Below are 15,856 nucleotides of genomic sequence, written 5' to 3' on the forward strand. Positions count from 1 at the left end.
TAGAGCTGTCAAATTAACCTATTTTAAGGCTTCATTAAGTTTTTTGAAAAAGGCTGTTATTATATATTTAACCAGCTTTCTCAAAACTTTAACAATATTTACGCATAAAAATCAGATTTGCTTACATTTTTAGGTTATGTCATACGAAAATATGGTGTGATAGGAAAAATGATGAATCGTATGTAAATTGGTAATTTTAACACGTATTTAAAATTACATGGGAATACAAAAAGTGGCATGTCATAAAAAATTACATATCGTGTAACAGCGGCTTAAGTAAGCATTTTTCGTCATATAAACTAAGCGAGAAAATCCGCTTAATGTTTAAATAAAACACCTCTAATATAAAACAAATACCTACATATTTTCAAATGCAGACCGTGCTATCAGAACTTACTATGCAATTAGCATTTGCAATAAAAAATTAATAAAATAATTCAGAAATGGGATTCCTTGGCGTTAACTTGGAATTTTGTGTTAATTTTGGGTAATTTGTAAAAGATAGATCTGGCAACCCTTATTTTAGAAAAAAAACCAATGACAGATCGAGAGTACACAAGATTCGAGTACGAGACAGCATGGATATAACAACAAAAACAACCACAACAATGACAACAAAATCAAGGTGTATAACCAAAAATGGCAGTGTTGTTAAGTGTTGAAAAAATAGTACCGAGACTCATACTCTTACCATGTTACCTTAAATCACATTTTCTGTCAAAGGAAAGGCAAAATATTACAGTAGCATTTCAGTTAAATATTTGACATGGATATGGGGGTTAAGCGATGCTTATTAAATTACAGCCAACAGAAAAATATTTTTTTCTCGTTGCACAGCCTTTGTTTGCCTGTGCATATGTGCGTGTATTGTAGCTGCTTTTATATATTGATTATTTGTGTGTGCGGCATGCTTTTCTCACTTCCCTTTTGCAAACATTTCGTTGTTGTTTTTTGTTTTGTTTCCTTCTTTTCTACTTTGTTGTTTGATTTTCTTATTATACCCGGTATTCGGGTTTATAAAATGTTTTGCCGTAGTATGAGTATGCGTGCGTGAGAGGAGGCTCGTTTTACCAAACACACACACACACACACACTCCCTCATAGTGAGTACTTTAGCTTATGGGTTTGCCGCTATGCTTTGTTTTTGCTTTCTTATTTAATTCTGGTTCGAGTTGGAGTTGCATGCATGTGTTTGGTGAGAGAGTAGTAACATGTGCGGCAATAGTCAGCGTCGCTGATTTGTTTTTTTCCACCGTTTTATGTGGTGTGCAAATTCAATTTCAGCAACACGGAAGTTCAAAAATGTTTTTAGCTCATCAGGGAGAGTAGTGTTTTTGTGAGTTGCCGAATTTTATGTTATTGTTGTTGTTGCTTTGAAACGTATATATATCTGTGCATGCATGGAAATATGTATGTGTGTGCATGTGCAAATATTATCTCGAAGGGAAATGGAAATAAAAAACCCGCTATTTTAGGTTAGTTTGACATTGCGATTTTTTGTAAGAGTTACCAGGTGACCGCGTTTAGGTTTGCTTTGCTCTTTAAGCCTATGAAAAATTTCCTAGGGGGCAGGATACACATCCATAATCGACACAGAAAACCATGGGAACCCTTCCTGCACATTCTTATCCACCACGTTTAATCCTATATGAATTGTGTTATTGTCGTCACAGTAAAACACAACATCTTCACCAAATCGGAGTCTATCTGTTCTAAATTCCACCCAGTCTTCGCTTAAGTCTCCTTTTGCAAAATATACCTTTATATCGTAGCTATGCTAGCTTTAACCATGCCGAGAAAATGTCGCTTGCCAAATTTCAGACAAATTGGAACACAAATGTGGGCTTCAAAGCAAATCTACCGAAAATGGGCCTACGTTAGTATGGAAACCACACCTAAAGTTGGACCGATATGAACCATTTCGATATATTCACATTTTATAGGATTAGGATGCTTAATCTGGAGATCAATCTAAATGTAAAATTGCAAATTTTGCCCATGAACATTCCGCTAAGGAACAGGGCAAACTTCGCACATATCAATGAGCGCAGTCCGATTCAAGTTTAAGCTCAATGGTAAGGGGCCTCATTTTTATAGCCGAGCCCGAACGGCGTGCCGGACAAGAAACACCTCTTTGAAGGGAAGTTTTTATGTGGCAAAGTACCTCATAAATGTTGCCAGCATTAGGAGGGGAAAACCACCGCTGAAAACTGATGTTCTTGCCAGGATTCGAACCCAGGCATTCTGGGTCATAAGCGGACATGCTAACCACTGCGCTACTGTGGCCTCCCAATCAAAATATGGATTGGGATGTGTAATTTTCCAAACTTCCGCAAAATGGGAAATTGAAGTGTCAGTGAAGTTTAATTCCGAATTTAACTAGTGGAGAGTTTAGCCTTCACGAGATAACGTCTGATAATGGGTTGGGGTTAGAAGATTTCGCCGCGTAAAAAAAAAAAAAAAACAAATGAAAACAAGTAAAAAGGCGTTAAGTTCGGCCGGGCCGAACTTTGGATACCCACCACCTCGGGTATATATGTAAACCACATTTCATCAAAATTCGGTGAAAATTTCATACCTTATGACCCATATCAGTTATATCAAAACATGTTCCGATTTGGACCAAATACTAATAAGTACAGTAGTTATATCTAAAATTTAACCGATCTGAACCATATACGACACGGATCTGAACCATATACGACTAACTAAGTTACTATGTAAAATTTCGGTGAAATTGGATTATAAATGCGCTTTTTATGGGGCAAAGACTTTAAATCGAGAGATCGTTCTACATGGCAGCTATATTCAAATCTGGATCGATCTGGGCAAAATTGAAGAAGGACGTCGAAGAGCCTAACTAAACTCACTGTCTCAAATTTCAGCGACATCGGACAATAAACGCGTCTTTATGGCCCCAAAACCTAAAACCTAGATATCGGTCTATATGGCAGCTATATCTAAATTTGGACCGATCTGTGCGATATTGCAGATGTATGTCAAGGAGCTTAACTTAACTCACTGTCCCAAATTTCGGCGACATGGACAATAAATGAGCATTTTATGGGCCCAAAACCTTAAATCAAGAAATCGGTCTATATAGCAGCTATATCCAAATCTGAACCGATCTGGGCCAAATTGAAGAAAGATGTCGAGGGGCCTAACGCAACTCACTGTCCCAAATTTCAGCAAAATCGGGTAATAAATGTGGCTTTTATGGGCCTAACACCATAAATCGGAGGATCGGTCTATATGGCAGCTATATCCAAATCTGAACCGATCTGGGCCAAATTGACAAAGGATGTCGAAGGGCCTAACACAACTCACTGTCCCGAATTTCAGTGGAATCGGATGCAAGATGTGGCTTTTATGGCCCTTAGACCCTAAATCGGAGGGTTGGTCTATATGGCAGCTATATCCAAATCTGAACCGATCTGAGCCAAATTGACGAAGGATGTCGAGGGGCCTAACGCAACTCACTGTCCCAAATTTCAGCAAAATCGGGTAATAAATGTGGCTTTTATGGGCCTAACACCATAAATCGGAGGATCGGTCTATATGGCAGCTATATCCAAATCTGAACCGATCTGGGCCAAATTTACAAAGGATGTCGAAGGGCCTAACACAACTTACTGTCCCGAATTTCAGTGGAATCGGATAAAAGATGTGGCTTTTATGGCCCTTAGACCCTAAATCGGAGGGTCGGTCTATATGGCAGCTATATCCAAATCTGGACCGATCTGAGCCAAATTGACGAAGGATGTCGAAGGACCTAACAAAACTCACTGTCCCGAATTTCAGCAAAATCGGATAATAAATGTGGCTTTTATGGGCCTAAGACCCTAAATCGGCGGATCGGTCTATATGGGGGCTATATGAAGATATAGTCCGATATAGCCCATCTTCGAACTTAACCTGCTTATGGACAAAAAAAGAATCTGTGCAAAATTTCAGCTCAATATCTCAATTTTTAAAGACTGTAGCGTGATTTCAACAGACAGACGGACAGACGGACGGACGGACAACAGTCCGTATCAAATTTGGAGCAAATATGTTAAATTTTTAATAACTACAGTCGACAAATGACATCATTATTGGAAATTACCGACGAACCGACGAACATATATATGTGAGCTATATCTCAATCTGAACAGATTTTGAGCAAAACTCAGATATTGTGGTAGTCGTCGAGGAAAGCGTTGTGCAAAATTTTTACATGATTGGTCAATAAATGCGCTTGCACTGGGCGATTACATCGGTCGATGTACATATATGGCAGTTATATCTAAATCTGGACTGATTTTTATGAATTCGTCAGTAATGTGGAGAGTCATAAGAAAATCCTCTCTGCTAAATTTCGAGAGAATCGGTTAACATATGAGTACTTTATTGCAATATATCTCAAAATTGGACGAACTTATATGTGGTAGCTATATCTAAATCTGAATGGATTTCGAGCAAACTCAGATAGTATGGTAGCCGTCGAGGAAAGCGTTGAGCAAAATTTTCGGAAAATTGGTCAATAAATGCGTTTGTATTGGAAGATGCCATCGGGCAATGTACATATAAGGCAGCTATATCAAAAGAAAATCCTTCCTACCAAATTTCAAGAGAATCGGGCAACAAATGACCCTCCCCCTTAACCCAATTTGGAAAAACTCCAAATCTGGCAGATGGCCGCACCGATTCAAGCGAAATTTTGTATGCCACCTTATGGTACCCAAAAACACGAAATTGGTATACAATTTTGGGGTCAAATAATCTGGGGAGACGCCCCATCCTAAAACCCACCCGAATGGACATGTTTACCGATTGGGATAATATGGGTATCAAACGAAAGGTATTTGAGAGTAGAGTACGAACATGGTATACAAATTTCACCCTAAGTGTCCGGGGGGTCCCCCAGCCCCAAAAACCCCCCAACAGGACTCTTCCACTGCTTTGGGCAACATGGGTACCAAATGAAAGGTATTTATGAGTAAAGTACGAACTTGGCGTAAAAATGGCACCCTTAGTGTCGGAGGAGTACACCAACCCCAGCACCCAATAGGATATTTTTACCGCTTTAGACAATATGGGTATAAAAAAGAGAGATATTTAAGAGTAGAGTACGAACTTAACATATAAATGTCACCTTTAGAGTCGGGGGGCTCCCCACCCCCAAAAACACCACCCAACAAGGAGACTTTTACCGCTTTGGGCAATATGGGTATCAAATGAAGAGTATTTTAAAGTAGAGTACAAATCAAACATGAACATTAATTCCTTGATGCCTGAGGGGCCACCCCCTCCAAAAACCCCCCAGCAGGACATATTTACCGATTAGGCCAATATGGATATCAAATGAAAGGTATTCCAAAGTATAGTAAAATGGATTCCGATTGGAGCAATATAGATATCAAAGGGAAAGTGTTTGGAAGTTGGGCACACATCTGTTATAAGAATTTGGTCTAAGGTGTCCAACCCCGAAAACCCCCAAAACGGGCATGAATATCCAACGTCACAAAATGGGTATCAAATGAAAGGTCTTTGAGAGTTGACTACGAATCTGTTATACTCATTTGGGACAGAGTCTGGGACCAGCCAACCCACCCTATTCGTTTCAATAAGGCGTGTAGTTCAATCGGGATAATATGAAATTAATGACAATGTGGGACTCTAATGAAAGGTATTCGAGAGTAGATTACAAATATGGTCAGGAAGTAGAAATAGGCTTTATAATTTATTGATAACGGAAGGGGCGGAACCTCCACCGTTACCGCAAAAACACCACCCAAAATTAAAAGTGGGCCTATAAGTACAATATGGGTATCAAATGAAAAGTATGCGGGAGTAGATAACGAATCTGGCATACAAATTCATGTCGAAGTAAAGGGGGTCACCCCACCCCCACAAAAACGCCCAAAATGGTCACATTAGCCAATCACGGGTATATGGGACTCGGTTTGTTCGTTCCGTATAGACTGAAAAACCGATTTTCTCGTAATGTTCGCATATTGTGCAGGTTGGTCTGGAAAGAAACAAAGGTTATATAACATTTCAGTATCGGAAATGTTATATAACCAAAATCAAAAGTCGACCGATCGGGACAATATAGGTATCAAATGAAAGGTATTGGAGTGTAGAATACGAATATGGTATTAAAATTTGAGTCTAAGTACCCATCGGGCCGCTCTAACCCCAAAACTGCCCCAAATAGACATATTGGACGTTCATTTCAATATGGGGCTCAAATGAAAGGTATTCGGGAGTAGATTTCATCAGATCGAATCAGATCGAAGTATAGGGGGCCACCCCTCAAAAACGCCATTAAACCCATTATGACTATATGATACTTGGCTGAAACGATTTTCTTAATATTTTCATAGATTTTGTACGTTTGTCTGGAAGGAAACATAGGCTATATAATATTTAGATACCTCCACTTTACCGCAAAAATGCCACCTATATCCTAAAGTGTTCTGATGGGCACAATAAAGGTATCAAATGAAAGGTATTTGAGACCAGAACACGAATATGGTATTCAAAATTTGGGTTCAAGTACGCAGCGGGCCGCCCCCCCTCAACCCCAAAACTCCTCTAAACAGATATATTCGAAGTTCATGTCAATATGGGACTCAAATAAAAAGTATTAGGCAGTAGATTACAAATATGGCATATAACATTAGGTCCAAGTAATGCGAGGTCGTTGGAGGCCACCGTAGCGCAGAGATTAGCATGTCCGCCTATGACGCTGAACGCCTGGGTTCGAATCTTGGCGAGACCATCAGAAAAAAAATTTTCAGCGGTGGTTTTCCCCTCCTAATGCTGGCAACATTTGTGAGGTACTATGCCATGTAAAACTTCTCTTCAAAGAGGTGTCGCACTGTGGCACGCCGTTCGGACTCGGCTATAAAAAGGAGGGCCCTTATCATTGAGCTTCAACTTGAATCGGACTGCACTCATTGATATGTGAGAAGTGGAACATTCCTTAGTGGAATGTTCATGGGCAAAATTTGCATTTGCCTGCGAGGTCACCAACCCCCAAACGCCACCAAATGGCCATATTAGCCGACCATGGTTATATTGGATTCAAATGAAAGGGAGAAGATTACGAATATGTCATTAACATTTGCGTTCAAATTTAGGTGGCGCTTTTCCTTCTAAAGATACGTCAGATGGGTTATTTGACCCAATAAGACAATATGGGACGAACCCATTATGACAATATGGGACGAATTTGATATCCAATTTTGGAGCCAACTGTTTTGGGATACGTCCTAAAGCACCCCCTAAACTGAACTTCGTTTCCGTTGGGAATAAAGAACGAATTTGATATCTATTTCCAGTGCAAAGTACCGGTGGCCTTCCCAGCCGCAAAACACCCTCCAAACGGTTCATATTTACCGGCAATGGCAATATGGGGCTTTAATTAAAGGGATTTGGAAGTGCAACACGATATTGATATCCATATTTGAGTCGAAATATCTGAGTTGCCATCCCTCCCCTAATGAGATCATTACCCTAAGGAAGAACTTTAACACCAGGGAAGGGGCAAATTGCGGATGAGTTGCCATCCCTCCCCTAATGAGATCATTACCCTAAGAAAGAACTTTAACACCAGGGAAGGGGCAAATTATCACACGATTCAGGTTTAATCTTAATGATAAGGGACCTTTTTTTATAGCCAAGTCCGAACGGCGTCCCGCAGTGCGACACTTCTTTTGGGAACATTTTTTAAATGACCATGCATGGCATTGTACCTCGCAGATGTCGCCAACATTAAGAGGGGATAAACACCGCTTTGTTTGATGTTCTCACTAGAATTCGAACGCGTTTAGCGTCATAGGCTACAATGGCACGAATTCGATATCCGCATTCTGGGCGAAGTGTCCCCACCCTAAAAAGAAATTAGAGAGTTAAAGAAGGCGCAGCGGAGCGGGCCCGGTTCGGCTAGTAATGACAATATAGGTGAGAGGTATTTAAGGTATTTATTGTAAGGACTTGTGGTACTACTAACAGGAATTTGCTTACTACTTACATTGAATTACAATTTTATTTATATGGTTACCTTAAATCGAACTACCACTCCAGCTGCTACGTTCATTAGCTTTTCTTCCTCTTTGAGAGAGTTTTTTTTTGTTATTGGCACTCTAGTCCTTTTTCGCATTTCATTTCAGCAAATAGATTTTAGCGAAATTGAATTTGGATTTAAAGCACTCCGATCAACTCTTTTTTCGTAGTAGTAAAAAAAAACTACACATAGTACATGAAACATTTGTACAAATCTAGGCACATACAAACACCGGTACCTTCTCACATGGTTTTAGGTTTATTTCTGCTTACCCACAGTCTGTACAATACTATGAAGGTCTTTGACGAGCAACACACAACCACGAATTGTCTAAATGGGAAAATTTCGAAATAATGTTATCAAAGAATCCCATCATGGGTGGATGGTTGGATGGATCGATGGAAGGTAGTATAGAAACTTAGCAGCCAACCAACCATTCATTCTATCATTTATCCTTTCAAACATTTTGCCATATTACAGTGGCATGTACTGCAAATGCCAAAGTGTGTGTGTGGACTTCTATGTAATATTATAAGCTTTTAATGTTTTTGCAATAAAATACACATGTATATACATATACGATTCTGCACATATATATGTGTATGTTCATTCAGATACACTGTGAAAAAAGTTCTCTTTAATCCCGATTTTGGTTTCATTTTCGAAGGTAAAAAAAATCCATTACAAACCGGTTAACACGAGAGTGAAAATCGGCCAGGTCGGTACAAAAATATGTATGGGTGCGGTTAAAACCCGAATATTGTATATTTTGCATTGCAACAAAACCATAATCAGTATCCTACTGTATTTGGAACAAATAAATGCGTGCTAAGTTCGGCCGGGCGGAATCTTATATACCCTTCACCATTGATCACATTAGTCGAGTTCTTTCCCGGTATCTCATTTTAGACAAACAATGGATACAAGGAAATAATTGCTATGCTAATTGAATTGAGCGTTGGAGACCACAGTAGAAGTCTTTGTGTAAAATTTCAACGAAATCGAATAAGAATTGGGCCTTTTAGAGGCTCAAAATGTAAAATAGGAAGATAGGTTTATAGGGGTGCTGTATCAGGCTGAAGACCGATTCAGACCATATTTGACACGTATATTGAAGGTCATGGGAGAAGCCGTTGTACAAAATTTCAGCCAAATCGGATAATAATTTCGCCCTCTTGATGCTCAAGAAGTCAAGATCCCAGATCGATTTATATGACAACTATATCAGTTTATGGACCGATTTGAACCATATATGGCACAGTTGTTGGAAGTCATAACAAAACACCTCATGCAAAATTTCAGCCAAATCGGATAGGAATTACGCCCTCTAATGGGTAAAGAAGTCAAGACCCGAGATCGGTTTAAATGGCAGCTATATCAGGTTATGGACCGATGTCAACTATACTCAACACAGTTGTTGGAAGTCATAATAAAACACATCGTGCTAAATTTCAGCCAAATCTGAAAGAGATTTGTGCCCTCTAGTGACTTAAGAAGTCAAGACCGGAGATCGGTTTATATGGCAGCTATGTCAGGTTATGGACCGATTTCAACCATACTCCGCATAGTTGTTGGAAGTCATAATAAAAGACCTCATGCAAAATTTGAGCCAAATCGGATACGAATTCTGCTCTCTAGTGACTCAAGAAGTCAAGAACCGAGATCGGTTTATATGGCAGCTATATCAGGTTATAGACCGATTTCAACCATACTCAACACAGTTGTTGGAAGTCATAATAAAAGACCGCGTGCAAAATATGAGACAAATCGGATAAGAATTGTGCCCTCTAGTGACTCAAGAAGTCAAGATCCAAGATCAGTTTATATGACAGCTATGTCAGGTTATGGACCGATTTACACCGTACTTAGCACAGTTATTGGATGTCATAACGAAACACCGCATGCAAAATTTCAGTCAAATCGGAAAGATATTGCGCCCTCTAGAGGCTCAAGAAGTCAAGACCCCAGATCGGTTTATATGACAGCTATGTCAAGTTATGGAACAGTAATTGGCACATAATTGGTTGTTAGAAAATATAACAAAACATCTCATGCAAAATTTCAGCCAAATCGGATAAGAATTGCGCCCTCTAGAGGCTCAAGAAGTCAAGACCCAAGATCGGTTTATATGGCAGCTATATCAAAAAATGGACCGATTTGGCCCATTTACAATCCCAACCGACCTACACTAACAAAAAGTATTTGTGCAAAATTTCAAGCGGATAGCTTTACTCCTTCGAAAGTTAGCGTGCTTTCGACAGACAGACGGACGGGCAGACGGACGGACATGGCTAGATCGACTTAAAATACCATGACGATCAAGAATATATATATTTTATGGGGTCTTAGACGAATATTTCGAGGTGTTACAAACAGAATGACGAAATTAGTATACCCCCATCCTGGTGGAGGGTATAAAAAGGGGGTTAACGTTTACGTATAGATGCGCAAATTTGCACACCTGCCCTCTCTTCTCGTCTCTTGGTTATTCAACTACGCACCACACCCTTTTCAACTTTATTTTCATCCCTCAAGATAGGGTACGGTATGAACTCAAATTTTTCGTGAGCTTACCTATCCTCAACCTAACCTTACCTTCTAAGATGGCTGTTACGGAATATGTATTTCGCTCTTCCGGCTTCTTATCTTATCTTACACCAAGCTTTGGGATGTCTTCCCCACACGATCTTTCCATCGAAGCTTCAAAGCAGCTTATCGTTCATAAGTTTGAGATAACCTGCAGATCACTCGGAGGCAAGTATTGTCCAGTTGTGACATTCTAGCGAAAAAGTAATGTAGGTGAGAAGGTAAAATATGTGAGTGTCCCCATCAGACCTAGCTTGGTATTGAGCTTAAACTTGAATCGGTCAGGACTTAATGGAACATTTATAGGCAGATTTGCAGAGCGGACCTAGAGACGAGATAGGGAGATTTAAGAACAAGGTAGGTAACAACATATCCAAAACTCCCACATGTATATGCAACCCTGGAGGAGCTCTATTTCGCTTCTGATTAAGTGTGTAGTCACCAGGGTCCACATAACTGCTCATGTAGGATTTCATCTTCTGTCAAAACCTTCCGTCTTGTTTAAGTGTGTAAGGAGACCTCCTAGAGCTACGCCTGCAAAATTACCCAGATCGGAGCAAAATCGTCTTCCCAGATGAAATGCCTATGTCATGTAGACCCGAACGGGAAAAAAACATTTGAAAAAATTTGCATTTGCAACCAATGACCTATTATTGAAGACCACCGTACCGCAGAGGTTAGCTTGTCCGCCTATGACGCTGAACGCCTTAGTTCGAGTCCTAGGGAGAACATCGGAAAAACTCTTCAGCAGTGGTTATCCCCTCCTAATGCTGCAACATTTGTAAGGTACTGTACTGTCTCACTGCGGCACGCCGTTCGGACTCCGCTATAAAAAGAGGCCCTTTATCATTGAGCTTAAACTTGAACCGGATAGCGCTCATTGATATGTGAGAAGTTTGCCCCTGTTCCTTAATGGAGGTTTCCGATCGGATACTTGAGATGCCTCGAGTGCAAGGCACTGCTGCCATCGGCACAATCTTGGATTGACGTAGGGTTCCGTCCGTATTGCCATCTGGAAGATCATGTTACACGTATGGATCAAAGCTAGAGGACAAAGTGGGCCTGGGGGTCTACATTGAGAACTCAGGGACTGAGATCTGTTTTAGACTGCCTGACCATAATACGGTCCTGCAGGCGGAGATTGGGGCGATCACGGAATGCGTGATGTGGTGTGGTGCTAACGGGAGGACGTCGAGTGTGAACTTCTTTACCGACAGTAAAATTGCCATAAGGGCAATAACAACCAGGACGGTAAGATCACGAACAGTCTTGCAGTGTAAGAAGGAGATTAACGCCTTCTCTGAGGATGGCAAAATCCGCATCGTTTGGGTGCCGGGCCATAACGGAGTAAGGGGAAATGAAAGGGCAGACGATTTGGCGGTGAAGGCCAGAGGACTGGCGTCAATAAACTTGGTAAACCCGAAGCCTTTCGGGTCGACGCAGTCCGAATTAAGGGAGTGGGCGTCGAATGCGCATGCAACATTGTGGAACAGCGAAACGGGAGAACCAGATCGTGTGAGGACGAGGTTATTACTGAAAGGACTACGAGCTCACTTATGTAAAATCGATGATAGCATGTGTAGGGCATGCGGGGCAGACGATGAGACGTTGGAGCATTACCTTTGTTAGGTGGAGACACAATACCAGACATGAACCAACTTAGGGGAGTGGTATTGAAAACAATTAAGGATTTTGTAAGTAGCACGGAATTCCTAATTTAAAATTTTCTTTTTAGAGGTTACTTTATAGTTTTTAGAGCGCACAACAAGCCGATTACTGGCTTAGGTGTATGTCCATAGTGGCATGGGGCAGATTAATATCTGGATCCTCTTTTTAACCTAACCTAACTTAACCAAAAGCCCGCAACTCTTTCTTTCTTTTTTGGTCGGCGTTAGGACAGAGGTTCTTGTGTTTCTATGCGATACATTTTCTTACGGTAGTATTGATGCCTAAAACGCTACCTACATAAATCATGAGTATAGAGTGCGTGAAAGACGGCACCCGTTTCCGACTGCCTCAGTATCATACCAATTTCGAGTGTTTCGTAGTATCCCAACCACGTCTTCCACATTTCATACCAAATAACCCTTTGCAGGAGTAGAAGGTGCACCGTGTCTTCCGACTGTTTCCTCCGAATTTTTGTTCCAGGACAGTTTCGAATCGAGGAACAGGCCTAGGAATTTCGCCTCCTTCGACAGCTGCAGATTGGTTCCATTAAAAGACGGGAGTCTAAAATCCAGTTTCTAATATCTTTAAGTGAAGAGTATCTACTCTGTCCACCTTAGATTAGTCCTGAACCCATTTCTCGTATCCCATCATCAGTGCGGAGATCGCATTTGTTATCAAATTGTCTTAAAGCCCCTCTAAATTTCATCAAAATCGTTTCAAATTCGAATATAACTCTCATATAAAATACCTACCGAACGGACTTTGTTGTTAAAAACCGAAAGCTTGATTTTTTTATTTTAGAGCCATGGCTTCTTGGGCGAAGTTTCTTAGAACTCGCCATAGATTCCTATTTTGATAAGTGCTTTGTCGATCAAAAGGTTGATCCACTCTTATATAGATAGTCTGTTGTGCATTGTGGTAAGGCGTTTGTAAACACACAATCTTGGGATGAATGGAAAACAGTTTGGATTCTCAGCAAAACAGAAAAACGTTCGGTAATCTTTAAAAAATTCGTTGCCCTTCTCCAATAACTCGCCTTGTCATATGGAGTATCATAGAACCTCAGTATTCAATTAAGATATCGCTGATTGTCCGCGACTGCAATTGCAGCTACTCCGTAGACAAAACATTCCACTAAGCTGAGCTTCTCATAATAAAGATGAACACCTTACAAATCGGAGCTCAGAGTTCCAATTTGTGCGTTGCTCACCACTGGCATTTGTGATTTATCTGTGCATTGAACAACTTTTATGAAGCAATTTGAGGCCAATTTGACAATGCCAGGTGCAGAAACTTATTATATATGATATATGTCCTTCAATACCCTCACCGACTTGATTTTTGGGTCGATTTAGCTGAAATTTTGTATGTGAACTAGGTTTATAACCTCCCATACCGGTTATGGTTTCGATAGGCCAATAAATAGGCACAGTTCCATATGAACTTATCGCCGAAGACGACCTCTTGAGCCCCTAGAATCCTATAAGTCAGTCTCGCAAAGGTTTATACAGGCCTTTGGGCTGTAGTTGTGACAAATACATCTGTTTTTCTAAGTGTTAATTCATGTTCGCATATAAATGCATAATAATCTCTGTTAATACCAACATTCATTTGTGTACATGGTATGTGTGTCTATTTGTGGGGCCTTTGCATGTGTGGTTTTATATACACATGAAATGACATTCAAATAAATACAACACACTCTTCAACTATTGTAGTTGTGTGTCACTTATGCTGAATATGATAGTGTGCCATTATGGGATCTTATATTTCCAAATGATGTTTCCTATGTGGTGGATTACATATGGATTGAGAATCATTATTACTAAGCACAACATATAATCCAGACAGCTCCATATGTTAGGTTTAATTTAGTGTTGCTCTGCCTCATCGATGAAGGGCCAAAGTTTTCCAAATGTGTAAAAGTTCAATAAGAAAGATTGTTACCATATATCGTACACATGTGAACTGGCTTATACAATGATAGGACGTCGAAAGTATTTATTGGGTTGCCCAAAAAGTAATTGCGGATTTCTCATATGGTCGGCGTTGACAAATTTTTTCACAGTTTGTGACTTTGTAATTGCATTCTTTCTTCTGTCAGTTATCAGCTGTTACTTTTAGCTAGCTTTAGAAAAAAGTGTAAAAAAGTATATTTGATTAAAGTTCATTCTAAGGTTTATTAAAAATGCATTTACTTTCTTTTAAAAAATCCGCAATTACTTTTTGGGCAACCCAATAGTAAATGAACACTAATTCTACATACAAGAACTATAGCTATAGTTTGAAAGTTTTTGCAACCGTTTCTCATTCGTAGAGATAAGGTGAAATCAAATTCAAATGTCTACATCTTACTCTGAGTTAGTCTGTAGGCCAGTTATATTAGTATCTAATGTAGGGGTAGGTTTAACGGGAATTCTATAGAGTAGATTGGATTGCATTGGTTTTAATCTGTTTTCTTCATTTTAGAGAACTCTTCAAAGTCATACCCGTAGCCAGCATTATGAATCTGTGTGACAGTATTAGGTTTAAGTCCATTGTGATACCACAGGAACAGAAGAAGAAAGATGCCTTCTAGTTCCTACTGTTGGACCATCCAGATCGCTTTAAAAAGCCCAGTAACTTGCGAATGTTCACATCCGCTAAATCAGACAGGTTCTCAAAGAAATGAGAACCTAAAGTAGAACTCCTTCTAACTGCTAGTGCGGGACACACACACAGAAGGTGTTTTATAGTCTCTTCTTGCTGGCAACCTTCTGTCTGTCAGAATGTTTTCCGATTAGACAGTGACCTGTCATGACGGACACAATGATTAAAACATATGTTCTAGTCAATAACAGCAAAGCAGTAGACCTCTTCATGTCTAGATAAGGCCACATAGTTTTGGCCTCCTCTTGTGACCCTCCATCATTCGTTGCCCTTCGGACCTGGTCCTGAAAACTTAGCTTACATATCGCTAGAGGCATACCCACAGATTCCAGTATCCCTGGAATGTGTAGGGTAGTTCCTAGTCTCGCAAGCTCGTCTGCTTTAGGATATCTCTGTGGCTCGGCACCCAGAACAGGTGAATTTTGAACTGTTAAGCCATCTCGTTGAGAGATCTGCGACAGTCGAGAACGGCTTTAGTGTTCACAAATACGTTCTCCAGGGATTTAATGGCTGTCTGAGAAGATATTTATGCCAATCGTCGTAATGTCATTATATCTTAGCCACTTCCTTAATTGCAAGGATCTCCGCTTGATACACACTGCAGTGGTCGGGTAACCTCTTCGATATGACCAGATCTAGATCTTTAGAGTACACCCCAAAGCCCACCTGGTCGTTTAGTTTGGAACCATGCGTATAGAAGTCTATGTAACTTCTGTTACCAGGGATATCGTAGTTCCAATCGGTTCTATCAGGAATAGTGGTACAGTAATTTTTATCAAAAAGCTGCTTAGGCATCGTGTAATCTACACTGCCTGGAACATCGGATATTGTATCAAGGATGACACAGTGTCCGTAGCCGCCACATGACCAATGAGGAAGCTCCCTTAACCTCACGGCAGT

Source organism: Stomoxys calcitrans, chromosome 5 (genome assembly GCF_963082655.1).
Source record: "Stomoxys calcitrans chromosome 5, idStoCalc2.1, whole genome shotgun sequence".
Taxonomy (NCBI): domain Eukaryota; kingdom Metazoa; phylum Arthropoda; class Insecta; order Diptera; family Muscidae; genus Stomoxys; species Stomoxys calcitrans.